Raw genomic sequence first — 25,042 nt, 5'->3', positions numbered from 1 at the left:
GTGAGCATCATAGGTCAAAGTCAGGGTTCAGGACCCAGAAGGAAGGCATGAGGTATGGGAAAAAACAAAACAAAACAAAACAAACCCTCAGAATTACCGTGACAATAACCCATGAGTGAATTTGTACAAATAATATAATATAGTCAGTAGAGGTACAGAGTTCTTTTCATTAAATAAATTTAGTTGCCAAAGCACCATACTTAGTTCAAATCTTTTTTTTTATCTATGTGATTTTTTAAATCATCTGCAAGTGCGTATAAATAATCTTTTAAAAAACAGTCAAACTCTGCTCTGCTGTAACTGAACTGTCTGATCCAACCTATGATATAGACCTTGAGTCATTGTCACAGAAAGGGGCTGAGCTTTCTGTTTACAAAAACATCTGTCAAAAGGAGTGACAGAGTGCAGTTATTTATCACTGAAACGGCAACCAGCTATTTTTTTTAAAAAAAGAAAAAAGGAATAAAGATTGAATTTTAAAATAAGCACAAGTTATTGTTATTAATGTGCTTATTTTTTAGCTACTGATGCTCAATGAATATAGCTAATTGATAACCTGATAACACAAATAAATCAGGAGCACTCAACTTACATGGGGCTACTTTCCAGGAATAATTATTCCCTAGCAGGTTACACCTACGAAGTTAGTACAATTAGGTGTTGTATTTCATCTTACCTTCTCTTTTTCATGAATGGTCAAAGATGAGAGTAAGAGAACTGAAGACTTCATTGACAATAGAGCATGAAAAAACCTCATATCTAGATATCTAGTCTTGCTCATGTTATTTCAATAAAACAAACAGGCAAGCAAACTGAATGCGCTCTGTATCTGGAATAGGCGGAAGAAAGCCATGGTTTTCTTCAGTCAGAGGGGCTGGATTCATTTGAGTTAATCCTAAAGTTTGCTGTAATTTGGCAAGGGGAGTTTTGAGTTTCAATTCAGTGGCTGCTGTTTAAACTGCAGAGTTGATGCATAAATGATCCATAACACATTTTGGTATATTAAATCATCTTCACAGTTCTAATATACCATGAAGCCCAATTTACATATAATGTAGGCACAGAAGATGAAAAGCTGAAAGCAGACTCCTGTTTCAAAAGGCATCAGGCACACTGCTTTATTTTCTTGAAGCACCACTAACTTCTATAAATCCGTTGCTGGAGAAGGTTATTAAACTGCCAGGCCCTTCTTTCTTTTCAAACCTTAATTCCCCTTCTCTTCTCACACACCATATGGAAACCCTTCTCTCTTCCCCCGTCTCATTCTTCTTTTTCTCTTTTTTATCCCAGAGCTCTTTTCCCTTGAGCTGAATTCCTCAGAATCATGGACCACAGCAAACATAACTCTTCTCTCTTTGATTAGACTTGTAATGCATTTGGATTTTTATTTTTATTTATTTATTTAGCTTTCTGATGGCAGCTGTGACAGAGTAATAGAAGACGGAACAGACAAGGAGGCAGCTTCATCGGATTCTCGATTGACCTTGCAAAGACAGAGCATAGATAATAACACAAGGCCAGGTGTAACCACCTGGTATGATGGGCCACAGTGTAATAATACTAATATCTATTGTCAGTGTAGAGAACAGACTCCCAATCCACTATCCAATTATTAATAGCTATGTGGTAAACAGCCCAAAAATTCACAATATGGACAGAGTACAAAACTTGGCTTTCACACCTCAGAATATATAATTTCTTTGAATTAGGCCAGTAAATACTAAAACATTACTTAATCATGTCTTTAAGAAAAATGAGAGTGTTTTATGTCATATTAGAATTAAAATCAATGCCCTCAACCATCATTGTCAGTTGCTTGGCACCAGATGAAAAAGATACAGTGCCTGCCAATGTTTTCCTTTACTCCAGGGTCCCCAGATGGGGATTTCTCAACCTTGGCACTGTTCACATTTTGGGCCAGAGCAGTCTTTGTTGAGCAAAAATGCCTTGTTTGCTGCTGGATGCTAAGCAGCATTTCTAGCCTCTACCCATTAGAAGCCAGTAGCAACCCCCTGCTCCAGGTGTGACTCAAACATATCTCTATATATTGCCAAATATCTTCTGGAGGGCAAAGTCACTCTCAGTTGAGAACAATAGCCTTGAACCCAAGAGATATAGATCTTTCACAGCATATTATTTTTCTTTCATGCTCTGGTCCCATCTCTCCTCAAAACATATATAACTATGCCCACCTAGTTACATACCCTTTCTTTAGTTTCTCTGTCTGAAACTGATTCTGTCCCATTTACAAGAAAACACATTTGCAGCGCCTGTGTACACCACAGCAGATTCCCTTGAGCCTCAAAAATTATAGGTCAAGATTCAGTAGAAAAACTTGAAGCAATGTAGAAAAAAAATAATATAGCTAGAAAGTAGAAGGAATATATATATATATCTGTCAAGGTCGCTTCTGGGGAACCCAAGAGTGCATTGACTAATTCTGGCTTTGGGTTGACTATCTGGGACAATTTGAAAGTAATATTATGGGGTTAGCTTGAAACTCCCTTGAAGCATAGAGGATTTGCTTTTATATCCCACAAAACTTTTCTTCCTGTGGAACTTTATTGATTTCCTGTGTAAATTATTCACCATAGATTTTTCCATAACTTTAAAAAATTCTCTAAGTCCCACTCCCCTTGACCTACTTGCTTTGTAGGTCAGTATATGACAAAATCCTTGACTTGAAACTGTAGAAATTGATGAGAAGATCCAAGTCCCCTGGATGACGATCTTCTCTTTCAATCTCTCTCCTTGCTTCTTGAAAAACATCTCTTCTCCTCTTACCCTCAGCTACACTGATCATTTCTCACTTCCTTCCCTCTTAGTTCCTTTTATTTTTATTATATTTCTTTTTATTGTTGCCTCCAGTTTCAGTGGGTGAGATGGTTCTCCTTTTCACAATGACCCCTTGAACTCTGTTCATGGCCTTGAGCCTTGATCATCTGTTTCTTTGCACGTTCAAATTTCACTTTGTGTTGGCACTTTCTCCTCTGTCTGCAAGTGTCCCTACCATTGTCCTTGCCATCACCTACCTCAAGCTGTTCTTTCAGTCTGTCATTCACTCTTCTCTCTCTCTCTCTCTCTCTCTCTCTCTCTCTCTCTCTCTCTCTCTTCCTCTCAAGAGACTTTAGCAGAACAGCCCACACTCCACTTCTGCTGCACCTTCCATTTCCTCAATCCCTTGCAGGCTTGTTTCCACCTTCATGAATCTGTCACAAACCACTTTTGCTGTGTAACAGTGACAATTCAATCATGGAATCTACTTACTGGATTTTTGGACCTCGACTTTTGGGAATTGGATACCATGGTCACTCGTGGGATTTTTCCCTTTCTTAGCTTTCATGCTACTACATTCTCCTGATTTTTCTACCTATTGCCTTTGTTACCTTTTATTTTCCCTGCTCTCACCTTCAAGTCTTCCAGGAAAACAAACTCAAAGTTTCAAATGTCGGTCTTCTGTTTGATCTACCCCATTCTCAACCATACTTCCATGCAGAATCCAATGCTGCTACAACACGGATTCAGGGACTCCCTTTTTTCCTTAGTAGTGGCATCAATTCTTCTCTGGGAAACTCCTCTTTATGTTTTTTTTTTTTTTCACTGTAGGATTTCTTCAATCACTTTAACTAGGATTTTTTTGAACTTAGAAACCTGTTTGACCCAGGCATCAGGGCCATCATTTCATATTCTCTCCAGGCCCTTCATTATAAATACTGAAACCAATGTTGAAGGAAAGAGAAGATGGCAGAGGGCACAAGGAAGGAGTTTTGCCAGTAGGAGTTCATTATATAGATACAACAGGGGCACATTTGGGGAGGGTTGGAGATGGAGAAGAAGTTGGCAAACCACAAATATTATTTAAGACTTAAAATTCAAAAATAACTATATATAATATTTAGAGGCTTGTTGGTCAATATAAAAATAATTATCTAAAAGATTGAAAAAATGTTCAGCATCTTTAGCAATTAGAGAAATACAAATCCAATCTACTCTAAGATTTCATCTCACCCCAGTCAGAATGGCAATTATCAAGAGTACAAACAACAATAAATGTTGGCGAGGATGTGGGGGAAAAGGTACACTCATACATTGCTGGTAGGACTGAAAATTGGTGCAACCATAGTGGAAAGTGGTGTGAAGATTCTTCAGAAAACTTGGAATGGAACTACCATTTGATCCAGTTATCTCACTTTTTGGTTTATACCACAGGACTTAAAATCAGCATATTAGAGTGATGCAGACACATCAATGTTTATAGCAGTTAAATTCATTATAGTTAAACTATGGAACCAACCTAGGTGCCTTTCAACAGATGAATGGATTTAAAGATATATATATCAGCCTTAAAGAATAATTAAATTATGGCATTTTCAGATAAATGGATGGAGCTAGAGAATATCATGCTGAGCAAAATAAACCAATCCCCAAAAAATCAAAGGCCAAATATTTACTCTGATATGCAGATGCTAATTCACAATGGGGGGAGCTAGGGAAGAATGTAATAACTTTAGATTAGGCCTTTGCCTAATTGAAGTGAAGGGAGGAGACAGGGTATGGGGGTAGGAAGGATAGTAAAATGAATCAGACATTATTGCCCTATGTACATATATAACTATATCACTGGTGGGATTCTATATCATGTATAACCAGAAGAATGAGAAATTATACTCCATTATATATGATGTATCAAAGTGCATTCTACTGTCATGTATAAGTAATGAAAACAAAATTTAAAAAAAAGATTAAAACTACATCTGGAGAAAAGAGAATGGAAGTGTAGGATGGGGGCTTGTTAAAGGGTAGTGTTTAGAATTAATTAGTTCTTTAAACTATGCATATGTAAACAAATCCCAAATACAGACATAATAATGACATCAGAGAGAAGAGCAGGATATAAGGAAAATCCCCTGCTAGGTAGAAGCTTTCTGAGCTGCTTGGGGAGCCTGAAAAGGGATGGAGGAAAGAACAAATGAGATGAGATTCCTGTTTCCAGTCATTTCTCTGGTTCAGTATACAAATTTGAAACTTTGGGGGGCAGGTCAAGGCCATTAGATGGTTTGAGAATCTTAGCACTGAGGGAGAATTTGTTCTACTTTCCTCTGAGGACTTTGAATGTCACCTTGGCAGCCACTGAGGAGTAGAAAAAGCCTGGTAGGTGAAGAGCAGGGCCTTGGGATATTGTTCCTACTACCTCACAATAATTCAAAATTCAAATGAACTGATATGATAGATATATATTTGTCAGTGTTAAAGTATAGAATCTATTTTATTTAACAGTTTGCTTCCTCAATCTATAACATGCAAATATTTGTTGCCTGGAGGAAAAACATTGCCCAGATCCCTATTCTGGGCTTCATATATTAAAGGACTATACATTGGTCTTTCTCTAACCATACCCTGTCTTAGAGGGCTAAAAATTTATGAACCAAAGGGACTTGGTCACCCGGAGCCTCTGATCATGCCCTGGATCCCTGGGATCCTGGAAATTGTGCCAATATTGGATTCATCCTGCATCTGAGATTTGTGTCCCTTCCTGGGTCTAGCAGCTAGAGAGAAAACCACATCCCCAGTGGGAGGACCCCTAAGTCTGTTGAGTAGCCATGGAAAGGTTATTTAAGTGTGACTGTGAGTGTGTGTGTGTGTGTGTGTGTGTGTGTATGCGGGGGCTGAAGTATCAGAATGGGAGCTTCAATATGTAGGCTGGGATTGCCACACAGGTGTGCACAAGGCCACAGTGAAGGGAGACAGTGGTGGCAAAGAATGGAAAGTGAGCCATAGGAGAGAGCTTTCCATGTCAGCATTCTTCAGCACAGAACTATAGCAATCTAATAATTCAAAATTCAAATGAACTGATATTATTATAAATGTATATTTGTCGGGATTAAAGTATAGAACCTATTTTATTTAACAGTTTGTTTCCTTAATTGATAGCATTCCAATATTTAGAATAATGACACATAGACCCCCCCATTTATACTCTTGCTTTGAGCCCTGAAAAGGTTACACAGCAGGCCTGGAGGAGGAGATTCAGAGGTGGTTCTAGAAGTTCATGGGAAGTGCTAGCATGCTGAGAGAGCCAGAGGAGCGCTTAATGTTAGGATCAAAATAAAGGAGGAACAATGTTCAGACCTTGTAACTGGAGGCCACAGCAAAGAGCAGTTTGTAGGTGTGAAGGTCAGAAAGGACCAGTTATAGCAACAGCAGCAAATATAGCAAGGACAGAGACTAATAATCAACAACCAGAGGCCACACAGCAGGAGGTATTTAGGCCTTCTAGCAAGAACCCAGAGGAAGAAATGAAGATCAGACCATTCCCTACACCACACACACACACACACACACACACACACACACACACACACAACATTATAATATTAGTTGAGCTTGTCTTGTACACTGTAAGTAGAAGAAAGGACAGAGAAATCTTTGAGAGGTTAGAACAGCCATGCTAAGTAGATTAGCTATGAATTGCATAACTTAAAAACTTGAATATGAATAACTTCTTACCTCAAAGAAAATATCTTAAAGAGGATGTGACTGGATAAACTAACTTAAAGATACATTTTTTTCTTTCTTTATTTTCTGCTAGTGATCAAAGAGGGATTCACATGTAAGCCGAGGTCACCTGTAGATAAGTAGCATTGCTGCATTTCTACACATCTGGTTAATTTATGTAAATTAACTATTAATGCTCTGAAATGCAGACTCAAAGCTAAGTGCCTGAAGAAATGTTTCTCAAGATATGGAAGGAAAGCAATCCTATGATTATTTACCTTGATAGCAAGTCATTCATTATATCCAACCTTTAGGTAAGTCTAACTGGAAAGACTCGGAAACGCTATATGATAGACCATGGGCCATTTTGTGGCTTGCAAAGTTTGGAGCACCCTGCCTCACAGAGTAAGATTGAAAGTTAAAATCTGCTTCCTTAGAGTATTCTGTGAGTGACTATTAACTACAAGGAACAATTCTTATAGGAACCATCCTTCCTACATCCAGACACACTGTAATCCAAGGCATATGAGAGGAAAGACACAACGTCTTTAGGTAGAGAGAACAATGCCTATTTGGAGCACAACTACTGCATTAGTTTAGCTGGATCTAATCAACAGGGACTCATTCTGGACACTCAACTTCACAGTAGTTGGCCAATAGAAACATCTAGAATTTAGACTACAGAGAAATGGAAAGTAACCTATGATTGTGATTACTTGGCATTTTTTTTAGATAATTGAGGAGAGCAAGAATAAGTATATTCCTTGCTCCTAAAGTGTTTCCAGAAAAATCCACAGAATTAGCATAGCTTTAGAAATGATGCCTAGCTTTAAGCCCTAGGAAAAGAAATAAAAATAGCAACGTAAGACAAAAGTCCCTGCCCTTTTAGAGTTTACCCTCAGGTGGAAATGGCATATAATAAGTGCTTAATAAGTATTTTTGAGTATGTTTTTTTGAATATGTATGTAACAAATACATATGCATATACATATGTTGCATAAAAGTCAGACTTCAAAACCTTGGGGGATATCTTTGGGAAAATAGATAAGTTCAGTTGTCAGGGATCTAACAACTTCCAAAATTGCTCAGATACTATGTAGAAAATATCTTATCTTTGTGTATGTTTCTTGCATGAATTCATTTTGATCAGAGAAGAGACTTCCTTTTATTTGGCCAGCATATAAGAACTCAGAAGAATTACCATACAAAAATCTTTCCTGAAAATGGTGTGCATACTACAATTATTTAATTTGCATTGGAGCTGACAATAAGAAAGGCACAAACATCAGACCTGGGGGAGAGTTGAAAAGACTAAAGTAATTTTTTTTCTAGTTTATTATTTAGTTGTTGATGGACCTTTATTTTAAACATTTATTTATATGTGGTGCTGAGAATCAAACATAGTGCCTCACACAAGCTAGGCAAGTGCTAGCACTGAGCTAGAACCCCAGCCCCTAAAGTAATTTTTGTGGAGGATTGCATCCATTCCTGGAATTGATTGTCCTAATGAAGCAGCATTATCAAGCATCATTGAGGACCCAATGAAGACACAGACCACAAATCCATGGATCATTTCATTATCAAGCATCATTTCACATGGTGGTGTGATTTTCACTCAGCAAACTGGTGTGGAGGGTAGAGGAGATGGATTATGTACTTGAGCTGGGGTTAGGGGTTCACTGGGTAGATATATTGCATTGAAAGTTCTATGGAGTAACAGGTCAGGCTTATGGTCTGACATCACAGGAAGGTGGTGGCTAATTGGGAGAAAATGGAATGGTCAAGGCAATATAGGCACACAGGAGGTCACAAGTAGGCACAGTGGGAGTAAGAGATGGAGAGAGCTAAAGTGGTAAGGGAAGATAGTCCATGAACGGGATGTTGGTACTGAAGATTACAGACATAGTAATCAGAAACAACAACTATTTCATCATTCGTGGCCACATATGAGAGGTGCTTCAGGTATTCTGAATATGGATGTGAAGTTAAAGATATCATGGAACTTTGAGGAAAATATATTAGAAATATTATCTAAATGACTTAAGTTGACAAGTTGAAATAAAATTTGTGATGCAGGTGCCTAAACCAGAGGTTAAGGAAAGACACTAACAAGGCATAGAGCTAGTTGACATCAGCCTCAAGGGGCAGAAGAATAGTGGTTTAGAGTGAAGTTTCCATGGGAGGAAGAGAAGATACCAGCAATCCCTCCCTTAAAGATCCACATGGGAAATCAGCCTTTGGCTAAGGCATGAAGGTGGCAGAGGCATTCTGCAAAAAGGTTTACAGTGGAGAGGTTTGTCTCATAGAATGGGGGTTATAGAAGCCATAACCAAAAAGGACAGGGAGAAATGGACAGGCAGAAGTGAAGTTTGGGACTGAGAGTAGGGGAGAGGGTAGATGGTCAAAGGGACTTGAATGTTGAGCAGAGGCTGAGGATAAACATGGGTGTGAGGTCTGGTAGGATTAGCTACCCTCCAGGTTCCAAGTGGAGCAGAGATACAAAGTGGTTTCTGTACTAGGGTTGGCTCAGGCCCCCGTGGGTGTTGCCAAGAGGCTTCATAATATTACTAAATTGTGATTTTTCTCAGTTCCCCTAAGAATCTTTTTTTTTCTTTTTCTCTTTTATTTGTTCTAATTAGTTATACATGACAGCAGAATGCATTTCAATTCTTCGTACATAAATGGAGCACAACTTTTCATTTCTCTGGTTGTACACCATGTAGAGTCATACCATATGTGCAGTCATACATGTACCTAGGGTAATGATGTTCATCTTATTCCACCATGTTTCCTGCCCCCATCCCCTCTCCCTACCTCTCCCTCCTTTTGCTCAATCATAGTTTCTTCATTCCCCCACCCGCTACAATTTTGAATCAGCATCCACTTATCGGAGAGAACATTTGGCCTCTGGTTCTTTTGAGATTGGCTTACTTCGCTTAGCATGATATTCTCCAACTCCATCCACTTACCTGCAAATGCCATAATTTTATTCTCTTTTAATGCTGAATCATATTCCATTGTGTATATATACCACAGTTTCTTTATGCATTCATCTATTGGAGAGCATCTAGTCTGGTTCCACAGTTTAGCTATTGTGAATTGAGCTGCTATAAACATTGATGTGGCTCTGTCACTATAGTATGCTGATTTTAAGTCCTCTGGGTATAGACCCAGGAGTGGAATAGCTGGGACACCTAATAGAATCTTGATGGGAAGGTCTTGTGGGGTGCTTCTGAAGAGATGCTAGGTCAGGCATTTGCTCTTCTGGGGATGGGGTGGTTCCAAAACCTCTCAAAAGCTAGCTGTGGCCTGACTGAGTGGTCCTTTTGAAGAAACCCTAACCAATGGTGAAGAGATTAATCTAGTTTACCAGCTCTCTTTTTAACTGGCATCATGACTCTTCAGAGTTGTGACCAAAGCCCTTCCAAAGGGCTCTTTAACTATTAAAATGGTTAGGTTATCCCTTTTCAGTTTTAAAGTTTGGGCTAAAATCTGGGCTTCTTCGTTAAACTATGACTGACTGAGTCACTTGAACTGAAAGAAAAAAAAGTTCTCCACAGAAGATAGGGTTGAATCTACCTTGCTTTAAATCTAAGTAGACATGTGGCAGCTGATTTGGAATCTAGGATACCATTTTGGTTGGTAGGGGTGTGTGTGTGTGTGTGTGTGTGTGTGTGAGTGTGTGTGTGTGTGTGTGTGTGTGTGAGAGAGAGAGAGAGAGAGAGAAAGAGAGAGAGAGAGAGAGAGAGAGATGAGCTCCTCTTAAGTTCTTAAGTGCAGTTATAGAGAAGTACCTAAGTGACTGGTGGAGAGCTAATTTCCGGAAAAGACTTTTCAGCATAACCCACCTTGGAATCTGTGAGTGCTCCAAATGAAAAGTGACTCTTTTGTTCTGCAGGATAACTCAATTTGAAATAAATATACATAGATTTAAAATAATACATTAATTTAAATTCTCCAGGTGGAACTACTTTGATGGAAATTTCCCTAAAAAAGCAACAAATGATTTGCCTCTGCATCTAATCAGCCAACCAGACACCCCCATGCTGATTACTTAATGAACTGGAATTTTAATGCAAAAATTTGTGATTATTACACAATTCTTCTCTCCCCCAAAATTAAAAAGAAAGAAAGAAAGAAAGAACAAACACCAAACGCTGTGCTTATAATTCTTAACAAATTAGTTAATCTTTTCTTCAACCATATAACAGAATTTGTTAATCAAAACTGAATTCCTGGCCAAATTTCTCTGAGCAGATTGCAAAGCATGCAGTCAAGCAGATAAGAACAAGTTGATGACTAACCAAGAGATTCTTTTTACTATCAAGAAGAAATTAATGTAGGTGACTATAAAAAATTAAATACAGGCCATGGTCTGTTACAGAAGTTTCACAGCAAAGACTAAATAAAGAACATGATCACATCCATGGCCTGGATGTCATCCAATTCCCACCTGCCATTTTGCCTGCTTAGTGTGAGGACCCACTGAGCTAACAGATACAAAGCATGCGAATCTGTACCAGTGCCCACACTTTTGCTATTATCATTAACACTCTACATAATAAGTAATCCCCTTCTCAAAAAAGAAAACCTGGGATTTCAGAACATTTTAGTGACTTCCACAAGTTACAGTTTAAGTCACTAAATTTAGAATGCTACCTGGTGATACTGAACTTATCTGAACTATCAGTCTTCTCCTAAATCCTTTTCTAAACTCATAAATTCAAAATCATAATCAAAATAGACTCACATTGGATAGATAGTCTGAAGAGACACAGAGAAAAGTGTCATCAAAACATATTTTATAACAAGTGTTGCTATACCAGGCACAAAATTTGAAATGTAAACGATTCATCCTAATAACAGGCCTTTTGCTAATGTCTAGAGACTTTGAAAGACTTATCCTTCAAGGGTCTTATTTTCATGAGTGACCAATAAGGGAAGAAATTCACCATGAGAAAACAGAGATTCAAGGTACATAAACCTGGTTCCATAATTAATTATTGTTAGAGGAAGGAGAAAAGTTTTGAGTAGTTTGGTGACTAGGGATCCACTGACCTATAGATCTGACCACCCCCAGCATTCCTGTGTCCAAAGAAAGAGAAAGAAGCAACCACAAAACTCTAGGATCAGAAAAATCTCTATGAGATACTGAGAATGAAGACTGACTATGAATACTCAATAATATAATATAGTATTTAGAGTGTTTGACCAAAGGAGAGTGGAGGATATTTTTCCCAGTGGTAAAGGTAGCTGTAGACAATGTTGGTATTCAGGAAAAAGGAGAAGGAGAAGGAAAAAGAGAAGGAGAAAGAGAAGGAGGAGAAGGAAAGGAGAAGGAAAAGGAGGGGGAGGGGGAGGAGAGGGGAAGAGGAGGGAGGAGGGGAATCTAAACACCTTGGAAGAGCATCAGGAAGGGTCCGCAGCTCTGAGCACAAAGCTACTACTATCTTCATGTGAGTATAGCAAAGTGGGAGCAGTATCCCCTAAAGTCTATGCTCAAGATAGAGATGGGGGAGTAGTAAATGTTCCATGTTAGGCAGGAGGGCAGCTTTTGGAGTATACATTTAAAATGGGAGCTTTCTTAATAGTTCAGTCTTTTGAGGGGGAAGGAATTGGAATTTCTACACTTTATCAAGTAGGAGACAAACAAAATTTTGTTAAAACGATATTATAATGATTCAATTTTTTTTTCTGTAAGCCATGGATACACAAATTAATTCTTATATTAACCCAGTGAAAAGAATTGCTCTATCCCAGTGGATCTGATAGGGAATAGCATAATTGCAGTTCATGTTCTCAAGGACTTACAAGTCTGTGAGGGAATATGAGCCCAGGAAGGGCTGGTGCATTATCTATTTTGTTCATTTGTGTACTCCAGAACTTGGATGATAATGGCAGTTTTCAAATATCTATTGAAATAATTTTTAAGTAACCTAAGTTGGTTTAATTCAAATTTTAAAGAATGATATATTTAAACATACATTTAAGATAACTAAAGATATATGTCCATACAGAAATTTTTACACAAATGTTCACAGCAGTTTATTGTTAAATGGCCCAAAAGTAGGAACAGCTCAAACATCCACAATTGATGATTGCATAAATGAAATGTGGTATATCTATGCAATGGAATATTATTTTGTCATGAAAAGAAATGAAGTACTAATTCATGCTACACAGTGAATAAACCTTGAAAACATGCTGAATGAAAGAATCCAGGCACAAAACATCAACTATTACATGTTTCACTTATATCGAATGTGTAGAATAGGCAAATCCATAGACACAGAATGTAAATGAGTGATTATCAGGGACTGAGGGAGGGGGTTAGGTATGGAGATTGAAGGCTGATAGGTGCAGGATTTCTCTTGGGGATGATGAAAATATCTAAAATTTATTGTGATAATTGTTGTACAACTCTGAATATAATAAATACCACTGAAGTCTATATTGTAACTGAGTGAATTCTATGGTATGTGAAATATTAAATAAAGCAAAAAAAAGCAAATAAAACAAAAAGGGGGGAACAATGTCTTTAAGAAACACACAGAATATACTATTACAAATTAAAGTGAAAGTAAATTATTCCTCCTTTATCCTTAATTCATCCTTACAACTATATAATATTGAAATGATCCTCTTACAGAGATTTGCCGAAGATGCTACATGAAAGAAAAATCTAATTCAAAATCAATGTGTTCTCTCAAATCTTCCTTCCTCAGATCTGGGGTCATGTGGTTGCTATCTGCAGACTCCATCCTGCACCAGGAACTGAGATCAATCTTGACCTTGACCAGGGGATGTTTATTGAACTCTAGCTCAATATTCCAAGGACTTAACATCATTTCCTACCTTTCTGCTTGTTGGGTTCAGATATAACATTTGGATGTAAGTCTGATTATTGGGTCTATTACTCCTTGCCGTTCCTTTTCCTTTTATGTCTACATCCTTAGTCTAAGACATAAGCTTTTTTAGGCTTTTCCAGATATGAAAAGTCTTTGACTATGATTGGGTCCTGGTCAGGCTTCTCAGAAGCTAACCCCTACCCAGCTCTTTTGCATGCTTTAGCAATGCTATCTGCTCAGCTGAATGCACCCTGCCTATCTGTGGCTATCACAACACAGCATTCCAGGGTCTGGCTGGACTTCCTCCCACAATTGTTGGACTTGCCTTTCTTCTCCCAGCTTCCTCACTACTAGAGCCTTGACTCATGAACTTTTAGGTCACTTTGGTGACACCAATACTGGTACAACTAATATTTTTATACATAGATATCATCAAAATGATTTCAGTACTGATATAAAGGTATGCTTTTTCTTTCAACTTACCTCTTATAGATTCACCAGATGTACATTTACTAATTCAAGATTGAGTGGTTACTATACGAGTGGTATCACATGGGTACTATAAATACAAAGCTAAAAAGAAATGATGATGATTATGATAGGCAATTTATTTGAGTATTGACTATTGCAGTTCCTAGACCAACTGATACCAATTATCTCATTTATTTATTCTGATATTATATGCATTTTAAAGATGATAAAACTGAGACCCAAAGACTGACATGAACAGGAATCAAATATAAGATGATCCAATTTTTGATACTAAGATTAAAAAAAAATACTGCATATATTTAAGGCCTACAGCATGATGTTATGGGATATAGATAGATAGATAGATAGATAGATAGATAGATAGATAGATAGAAAAATGGTTAGTATAGTGAAACAAATTAACATCTTCATCATCTCATGGTTTTCTGACAAGAATAGCTAAAATCTATTTGTTTAATGGAAGTTCCTATGGATGATACAATAGTTCTCTAAACTTGTTCATCTTACTTATTTGCTACTTCATATCCCTTTAGCTATATATACCCTTTCCTCCCCCACCACTGTTTTATTCCATCTCTGTATATTTGACCTCTTTTTAAAATTCTGCATACAAATATGAGATCATGCAATATTTTTTTTCCATATCTGTTTTTTGTTCTACAGGTCCATCCATGTGTGATAAATATCAAGCTCTCATTATTTTTTTAAGGCTCAATAGTATTCTATTGTTAAAATTAAGCTCTCATTCACCATATGATATAGTCTAGAGAACCTTAGATTCTAATGAAAACTTAGAACTTTGATTGTAACAAAGCCAAAGTTACTGTGTCATTATCATGAAACCATCTTATAGTAAGATGACATTCAGTCTTAAAATGTCTGTGGAAAGACATTTCTGCTCCCATTCCCAACATGATTCAGCCAGAATCATCCAGGGTCATAAATGATAGTTTCACAAGATAGGGGCAGAGACTGAAGGTCAGGTCCAAGGATGTTATTAAGGTAAAGAGAAACATGTGAGCCCTCAATGTCCAAACAGGTCCATAGGTACACAGTCCAGGGAGTTTGGTTTCAAATGTAAATGAGGATTCCATAGGGAAATCACAAGTCAGTCTGAACTACAATATTTTTTCACCTACATAGGATCCCGAGTAAGGGACATGAGGTATCAAGGTTAATAATAATGAGCATGGTGGTTAATAATAATGAGCATGGTGGTTAATGATAATGAGCATGGTGGTGAAGTAAGAGCCCTGTAATATGAAGAGCCATCAGGATTCCTTCCCAGAACCATTCTGATCACTGTGAGGCAAGTCACAGATAAAGGTCAGCAGATCATCTGCTTGGAATAGGGAAATGAAAGAATCAAGTATCCTTGGAATACTTGCTATATCTGTCTGCTTTCAATGTAATAATAAAGTCTCACTTGCAGACAAAGCTATTTTGGAAACCACTGAATTTGATTCTACTAAATGACCCTTTTGACTTAACCAGAAATGGAAGAGAAAACATTGACCTAACTAGAAGAATCATTAAGATAAGCTATGGCAACCTTCAGAACATCACAGAATATTTGAAAGAAGAATACAATGAACAATTTTAGAATTCATGTGGATCAGCATTTCATCCCTTTTGGTATGTTACATTTTCCAAAGATGGCTCTACAACATCTTCCAACTCACATGTTCTAGAAACTTGCCATTTCTCCATCAAGAGGTAGAGTCTAAGTCTCCTCCCTCCAAGACCCAGTGAGCATGTAGATTGTAGCAGATATATTATTCTGTGATTCCTGAGGTTAAGTCACAAAAGGCAATGTGACTTTTATCACATTGGGAAGTGTTCTGAGACTGTCATTCTGGAGAGCTACATCTAGACAGTATAGTTAATGGTCGAGTTACCAGACAGTCTGATTCAAGTTCAACTTCCAGCCCTGTGAAGGTACCCTCTTGGACATTTATTCTGGTTGCTGCCTACAGATGCTACATTCATCTGAATGCCACTTCAGCAGAGACTCTGAGTGAAAAAAGAGCTCACAAATTTCTGACTCACAATTATGTGAACATAATAAAGTGGTCATTTTAAGCTGCTGAACTTTGGGTGACTGATTATGCAGCAATGGCAACCTGAAAACCACACAAGAGAGAGGCATGTTTCCAAGACACGTGATTGCCCTCTTCCTACTTAAGCTACAAGGATTGCGGCTATAGCAGGTAGAGACACCATTATTCAAGGAAGCACTGGGTCCCACCAAAGTTTAATTTAGAATCATCACTCAATGATCTGTTCATAAAAGTCTTTCAGTATTCATGCCATAATCAAGCTTTATGAGATCTCCAAAATAGAGGTTTAAAAAACTGCTTCTCACACTCAAATTTTCATCTCAACAAGTATTTACTCTCTGACTTCAGTTCTAGAAGATAAATAAATACCCAAGATAGATAATAGCATGGAAATTTCCATAGTGATGATGACCACTGAGTCAGGTGGGATATACATACTTGAGCATTTATTGGTTACTGCATAGCCACATGTGGATGGGTTACAGAAGCCCTTTATTCTTTCTTCTTTGGTCATAAGGCTACTAATTATAAAATGCTATGTTAGGAGTAATTGTTTTGAAACCATAAGTGGTTATTCAGCAAGCTATAAATCAGGATTCTTAAATTCTATTACTTCTTCCCTTTCACCTATTCTCATGATTAAAATTTTTGCAAATGATGCAACTTCTCCTTGCCTCAACTTCTCTTCCAAATAAAGACTTCCATAAACGATGCCATCTGCAGAATTCTCTGAAGGAAAGAGAAGAACGATTTCAGCCTTAACCTCCTAACCTATTCAGCACTCCCTGAGCCAGCAACCTCATTCTCCCCTTGGCATTCAGAGGACTCTTGTACCCCTTGCCCTCAGAAATGCTATCAACATAATGAAAGTTGAGATTAAAATTAATCATTTGGTGAGCTTCCTCTTGCACCTATTTCAAAAGCTTCTTAGGGTGAGAGGAATTTGCAGAACCTTGAAAGTCAGTGCTGGGTTTCACAATGGTTGTACCATTGGCTTTCCATATCTACAGGTTCTGTATCCATGGATTCAACCAATCAAGGACTTAAAAATATTTGGGAAAAACTTTGCATCTATGTTGAATATATATATATATATATATATATATATATATATATATATATATATATATATGTTATTCCTTAAATAATGCAATATATTTAGCATTTACATTGTGTTAGGTATTATAAAAATAAATAAATAACCTAGAGATGATTTAAAGTATCCAGGAGGATGTGCATAGGTTATATGCAAATACTACACCATTTTATATGAGAGACTTGAGAATCTGTGGATTTTGGTGTCTGAGGGGGTACTGGAAGCAATCCCCAACAGATACTGTGGGATGAATGTGTTACATTGGGAAACCTGAGAAAAACACATGAGAAATGGTTTTTAAGGAGAATTGGAATCATGCTAATCCTCAACATTTGAGACGAAGAAGCTTACATTTTGATTGGCTTTCTGCTTTTGGTTTCTCCAAACTCTGCTCAGACCTCTTTCTTTCCGCTTACAGTTTTATATTTCTAGTTGGATTCTTTCCCCCACTAAACTGTAAGCTTCTTCTGTAAACTGCAAGTGTCTTTGTACCCTTTGTTTTCCTAGGACTAGGTCAGGGTATAATAAGAATTTATAATAGATTTTTGATGAATTAATGTGCTTCAAAAACAGAGATAAAAAGTCTAATGATTTGAGGGAAGTAAACACGTTGGCATCTGTAGGGAGACTCAATTATCTTTACATCCATATTTGGAGTCCTAGCCCTGGATGAAGAAATCAGCTTGCACATGTCCTCAAATCTTCTTACAAATAAGGGATAAAATAATAATAGTCATATTTAGTTTTTATAGTACCTTTGTGTTTATCATATTGATTTTTATGGCAAATGTTTTAGGAACTCTCTGGCAAAACTTTTTATTGTCACTTTAAAAATCAAGAAACTGAAATTTAAGAAGGTAACATTCGCCTAGTTACACATGAAGAAAGGGACAGGAACAGGGCAGAAATAGAGAATCCAGAGTTTCTGACTCTTAATCCAGGGCTCATTCAACTGGAGCCCACTGTGAAATTCTGGAAAGAGTAAAAAAAAAAAATGGTTCCTCCTAAAAGAAATTTATTTTTTGGATGCTGGTCAAAATTTGTTTTTGTGGTATTCTGCTGTCCACCTTGGTTGGCAGATAGTCATCTTTCACGTAGGGGCCAGCAGTTTTGGAGCTAAAAGCATTCTCCGTATTCTTGTGAAATGAAGGATGAGAAGTTCCCTGAAAAGGTTTGAAGGCTTAATTCAATTGACATTGGCACAATAAATTCTAGGATTCATCCAAATCCATTACAAAGGCTTTTCATGCCAACAGATTTGCAAAACTAGATGTGCAATTGCAACAGGTTTTTTTTTTCCTGCTATGTGTTTTAAGGTAAGTGATATAATCTCTTTATATGAGAACCACAGGATATATTTATCATCTTCAGTTCCCTGTGTGAGTGACACTCTAAGCAAAAATAAAATCTAACTCTTGGATTTCCCTTTCAGTGCACATAGCAAGGCTTCCTGATTCTCCACACTGCACTGGGATGTGTGCAGATGGGTCTGGCTGTGTGCTATGAACGCTAGAAGATTCTATTGTTCCATATCCCCATGGTCTTTGACCAGGAATTATAGACTCCAAGGGGGGAAAAAATGAAATTCCTCGTTCTACTTTCTGAAGCCAGTCTTTTAGAATTATGTGGACTTGTTAAGCTAAATATTTTTATCATTGCTGGGTTTGCTACATTTATGCAAATATTGTCTAATTCTGACTCCCTCGGTCCTTTTTCTCACTAAAAGATCCAAGATCCCAAAGGAGGACTGAATGCACTGTTTAAAATCTTGTTTTTAGACATTTCAGAAAGAAGAAATATTGAATAATTTTCTATCAGGATGATAATAGCTATAAGTAACCAAAAGCCCAGATTCAACTTGTTTAAACAATAAGGACATTAGTAACCCCTGTGATGGAATGTGATGGACATTATTATCCAAAGTACATGTATGAAGATACAAATGGGTGTGAATATAATTTGTATACAACCAGAGATAAAAAAAAATGTGCTCTATATGTGTAATAAGAATTGTAATGCATTCCACTGTCATATATAAATAAAAAAATTTATAAAGACCTATTCCTGGACAAAAGTCCATTTTCTTTTTCTTTTTAAAAATATTTATATTTTATTTGTACACAATGCATTTATTTTGTTTATTTACTTTTATGTGGTGCTGAAGATCAAACCCAGGACCTCACACATGCTAGGCGAGCGCTCTACCACTGAGCCACATCCCCAGTCCCCAAACGTCCATTTTCTTCAAGTATGACTACAGACAAAGGTAGATATATGAGGAAGAAAAGTTGGCATGGTAGGAATTGGGTAAATGAATTTATGTTGGACAGACAACCAACAGTGTTTGTTATAAGAATTCTTCCGAATATTTGATTTTTTTAATCCTTACAAATTCCAGCTTTGTTATTTCCTTGTCATTATTATTAATGAGTGTTTTCCATGAGCTGTATATACTAGGATTTAAAGATTGTCTTAGTCAGTTTGTGTGGTTATAACAAAATACCACAGACTTCGTAGCTTCTAGACAGCAAGAGTTTATTTTTCACAGTTCTGAAGGTTGGGAAGTCTAAGATCAAGGGTCCAGCAAATTCAGTGTCCCAGGAAGGTCCTCTCCTCATCCACATGTGATACCTTCCTGCTCTGTCTTTGCACAGTCAAAGGGGTGAGCTAGCTCTCCCTGTTCTCATTTATAAGGGTACAGAGCCTTCATTTATTCACCTACAAAACACCCTACCTCCTATCCCTGGGGATTAAGACACAACATATACATTTTGAAAGGGATACATAGCAAAGCTATTCAGACCAGCACATGAATATTAAGACTTACAAAGCCAATAACTATACTCTAGGAGAAAATATAGTCTTTCTAAGGCAATTAAAAGAAAAACTTTTAAAAGAAAAAGGAAAGAAAAGAAATTGAGAATATCTGTCTTCGAAAACGGGGGAAAAAAAAAGAAAAAGAAAAAGCCTTTGGGGCCTGCTGTTTCACTAATTACCTAAGGTAAATTGTAACAAATCTGTGCATATGATGTGTGTGTGTGTGTGTGTGTACTATTTTCATAAGCACATCATTTATTCTAAATGCAGGTGGGTAAAGAGGGGAGAAGCTAACAATAAGATTCCACTAACCCCATATGAGGCCTATGGTATTATAAGACTAAAGATAGCTGAGTTTTTTTAATTGAAAACCAGGTAAGTAATTATCTTCACTTCTTGTTCTAAGAAGGTAGTGATTAGAGTGGATCCCCACTCCTGGGTCAATACACCCAGATCACAACCTGAAAGAACTCCCCAGCTTGATGTTAACAGAATAAATAGAACAATATATCTTCAAATCTGTGGGGAAGCCAAAAACAAGACTGGGAATCTTATTCTTGTAATTGTTGTCTTCAGAGTATGGGAAGTACAGGTAATTTTAATAAGTGATTCCCCAACTATTGAAAAATATAGCACCCTAGGGTGTCTTTAAGAGAGAGGAAAATGCCTCATTAGTGGTTCAATCCCATATTCCTTCAAAAATGTTCAAGCTTAAAGATGCAAAATAATGGCAAATAACTCCCTACTCAAGTAATTTTAATCTGAAACAAATAAATTATTTAAAACAGAAATTCCCACTGATGCCAAGATATGGAAACAAATACTTAGAATACAGAGAAGCATGAAAAAAGTAAGATTAAAAAAAATTGGATGCTAAACATTTATCTAAGTCAGAAATATAACAAAGCATTCTCCAGAAGATTAGTTAGTTCTTGAACTTTTTATTCTTGATAACCAACAAAATTTAAAGGAAAGGGCTCAATCTTTGTACAAGACAATTTAGGTTTTATATTCGTGCACTGAGATGATTACACTGACAGTATGAACTAGAATAAGGAGTCAAATATAACTTGATCCTTCACCATACGCACAAACTATTATGAGATACTAAAGACTCTGGTTGAAAGGGAGATCACAGCAGAGGGAAAGTTTGACTTTAAGAGCCAAAGTGGTATGAAGTTATGAAAGTTAAACTTTGACTCTCACAGGACTTTGGGATAAGACAGACTTTAAAAGTCATCTACCTCAACTCAAATCCTTTAGCAGAGAAGAAAGTGAGACTTCACAATGACAAGTGGTCTAGTTTAGAGGTAATTCTGCTTCCTTGTTTGTTAAGACTTCCTGTGAAGGTCAGTGAGAGTCCCAAGTAACAAATAAGAGGAAGGAAATAAAACAAGAAATTGATCTGAGAAGTATAATTGTATAACAGCTAAATTTTCTACGCTTTAGATTAGGAATGTAGAAAACTGCACATGAGGTTGTAAACACTCAGTCCTCCTCGCTAATTCTGTATAAAATCATATAGATGGCTCTATCTTTTTTTAAAAAAATTATTTTAGCATCAGAATTAGCCTGTTGAGTCTTAGTAAAAACACCAATACTATTTTCACTTTTATCCTCTCCTACTTTTATATAAAAGGTACATTTTCATTAGGGGAATTAGATAGCTAATTCTCTTGGAAAGATTCAGCTGTCACTGAGTAACACGATCTTTTCTTACCCCCTCAGCCAGGCTGGCAGGGACTTGACTCCTGCAAACAGCGGCTCTGGTTTGCTGGGAGGTTCAGACTGCTGTGACAGCTGACAGGAGAGTAGTAGCAGCTAAGGTGTCAAGCCATCCCTTCCCCAATTTCATTTGCTTTGGGAATGTGCTAACTTGAAAGTCCATAAGAGTCATTTAAGAGAATTCTTAATAGAGAGGATAGGTTTCTGTCCCTCTACATAATCAACTTAATTATTTTCTTAATACTATCTTATTTAAGTGATTCTATAGTCTTTGATACAAATATCTTGGAGAAATATCCTGGTGCATATGTCATCTTGATATTCAAGTAAATAGAAAAGTGAAGTTAATTTACAAACATTTTTAACCCTATGCCTAAGTGATAACAGGCAATCTTTTTCTTCTGTAATGAATCACAAAATCTGAGGTAACAAAGAATAAGATTTCCAGTTTTCATAGGGCTATGTTTTCTATGGACTTAAAAAAAATCATGCATCAGAATTCATTTTTGATCTTGGATGTGACCATGTGCCTTGGAAGGGATGGATAGAATTCACCAACCAACACAATGCAGAGCATGCTAAATTAGGCATGCACAAGGGGAGTCCAAACCTATGGAGCACAGTTATATAACACAGTTTGTACTTTCAAGGATCTTCCAGAACAGAAAGAAAACTGTATGTGTCACATAATGAAATATCACCTTACTAGATTACAATGTCTACCTAAGTAAAATAGTAATTTTGTGATTTCAGAGGCAGTGTGGTTTTCTAGAAGGAGCACCACTGGGGGTCAAATGCCTCCTGTCCAGGTCCATACCCTAACACTTGCAGCTATTTATTTGTCCTGTGCATGCTATTTAACTTCTTTCCTCACCCAGAAGAAGGTTGGACTAGATTATTTCCAAATTCAAACATTCAGTTATTTATGATATCTTAAAAATATGTGCTCTGTTTCCAAATGGGCTTGCAATGTAACAGGTAGATCAGATAAGTAAATTATCAAAAAACTTACCCAAGATTTAATTGAATTTAGATTCACCAGAAAAATTTACATTATGCAAAATATTTTAACAATGGTTTGGAATAAAACCACCTTTTCTATGTGCTTCCCCACTAATTAAATATTTATAAATGAGTACATTTTCATTATTTTTAAACAAGACAAACTGAAAATCTATATGAGGCTCCTATTTACACATGTGGGGTTTGCTTTGGGGTTTATCTTGTTGACTTTTGCCAATCCCCCAAGTGGTTTTAACTGAAGGCAAGGTTATCTTGCCATCCTGGATTTGGGGCAATCAGCCATCACAAAACAGTTCTTGGTAATAAACATTAGAAGGAGAGACCTGCAAACAGCTCCAGAATGATAAATAAAGATATCGGTTTCCAAATAGGAAACAGGAGGAGGTTAATTTAAAATAAGCCACTAGGAGGTTTCTTGCAGAGTTATCATCACCTGCCTTTCAAAATAAGAGTAGTCATTACGTGCACAGGCAATTGTTCATCTGAATATCGTGTTTACTTGTCTGATTGTTCTCCCCAGGTATAATGCTTTTCAACAGGTCAATCAGAGGTTTTAAGCAGCTTTCAAGACTATTTTACAGGATAGTTTGGTCAAAGTGCACATGTTATATAAATTGCACTCTCTTTGCTTTCTGCATGATGAATGTGTGCATTTAAGAGTTTCATGCAGAACTTTCTTTACATTCAGCCTTTCCCACTCTCCTGGAAATATAGGAAAATGACTGAAATTTTTGAGTCTTATTTCCCTTATTTATGAATGAGTGAAATAATACCTGCTCACTGACTTTATATGACAACCAAGTGTGATAATGTTTATAACAAACCTAGTGTCATGACCAGGGCCTAACAACCTCCTAGTAAATAGTAGTTACCATTGTCCTAAACCTACAAGAGTATTCAGTATCCAAATGTCTTGAATGGACATTGATGAATGTTGTCTTCCGTGTCTCTGCTCCTTTAAAGAATACATCCTGGTATCTCTTCACATGGAGATACATGATATCTGAACAGAGGGGAGCAAACATTTCTCTCTACATACAAATCCTTATTACTTAATTATGTAATACAATAGGAAAAGCATTCCTCTGAGTTGGAAGGGAGTCATCTCTACCCTTGATTCATTACTGCTTTGGAAGAACAATTCCATCTGATAGCCTACTCTGTGTTCACATCACTGACGAAAATAGAGATGAAACATGAAGCAGTGAGAGGGGGAGTACCTGTGGATGAGGTCGAAGCAAGTTGTTGTAGCAGGAAAAAATACCAAACAAACAACTCAACAGGAGAGAGCAAGTAACTAGGGACTGGAGGCCTCTTGGGGGCCAACAGTGAAAGTTGACTATGCCCAGCCTGGGCGAGGCCTGGGGTCCAATCATGGCAGTTCAGAGACAAAAAGGAAGAGTGGGAAGATTCAAAGCATTATTTTATATAGAGAGTTGAGACACTTTTGATGTCTAAATATATATATATATATATATATATATATATATATATATATATATACTTACATTTATTTTCAGGATATCAAGATTTGATGCTATAGAAATTAAAAATTAATTTGTAAAAACTATTTCTATCTATATCAGGCATTGACCAATTTTACTTTTTAAAAAGAAGCTAGTTCATTAGTAAAGAAATAAAATGATAATTAACAGACAAAAAGATTGTTAAATAATAAATCTAGTTTATGGCTAATATATTCTGGTCAGTTGTTAAAATTAAATAGTTTTCACTACTCTTAATTTGTATGTGTTAACATCTCTTGATTTGTAAACATTTTTAGACTTTTAAAAAGTATGGTGACTAAAAATTTCTGATTTTTTGCTGGGCACAGTGGTGCACGTCTGTAATCCCAGCAGCTAGGGAGGCTGAGGCAGGAGGATATAGAGTTCAAAACCAGCCTCAGAAAAAGCCAGGTGCTAAAAAACTCAGTAAGACCCTGTCTCTAAATAAAATACAAAATAGGGATGGGGATAGGGCTCAGTAGTTGAGTGCCCCTTAGTTCAATTGCTAGTACCCCCTAAAAAAACATTTCTGAATTTAAACAAAAAAAAATTTTGGTTATTGATAGACCTTTATTTTATTTATATGCGTTGTTGAGAATGAAACCCAGTGCCTCACACATGCCAGGCAAGTGAGCTACCACTGAGCCCCAGCCCCAGCCCCAAATTTCTGACTTTTTAAATGAATAAAACACTGATTTTTGATTTCAGAAAGTGAATGACATTTGACATGTTCATATGTAATTAAAATATACAACATTAATTGTAGATTTATGTACCCTTTTCAAAGACCAATATTGATTTCTGAATATGTGTGCTATTAAATTGCTTTTGCCCACAGCAATGAGAACATTAACTAGTGATATGTTTTTATAGTACTGTAAGTTTTTATACCAAATTGAAAGTTTTGAGATTCAATTAGATAATGTCATAGATCTTTTTTTAAACAAAAATAAAGGCATCCAATGCACTTGTTTTTCAGTA

The sequence above is a fragment of the Marmota monax genome, unplaced genomic scaffold, assembly GCF_021218885.2.
Source record: "Marmota monax isolate L192 unplaced genomic scaffold, Marmota_monax_Labrador192_F-V1.1 WCK01_AAM20220418_F8-fsc00016, whole genome shotgun sequence".
In the NCBI taxonomy this organism is placed as follows: Eukaryota; Metazoa; Chordata; class Mammalia; order Rodentia; family Sciuridae; genus Marmota; species Marmota monax.
Note: the sequence above shows the minus strand (reverse complement) of the source record.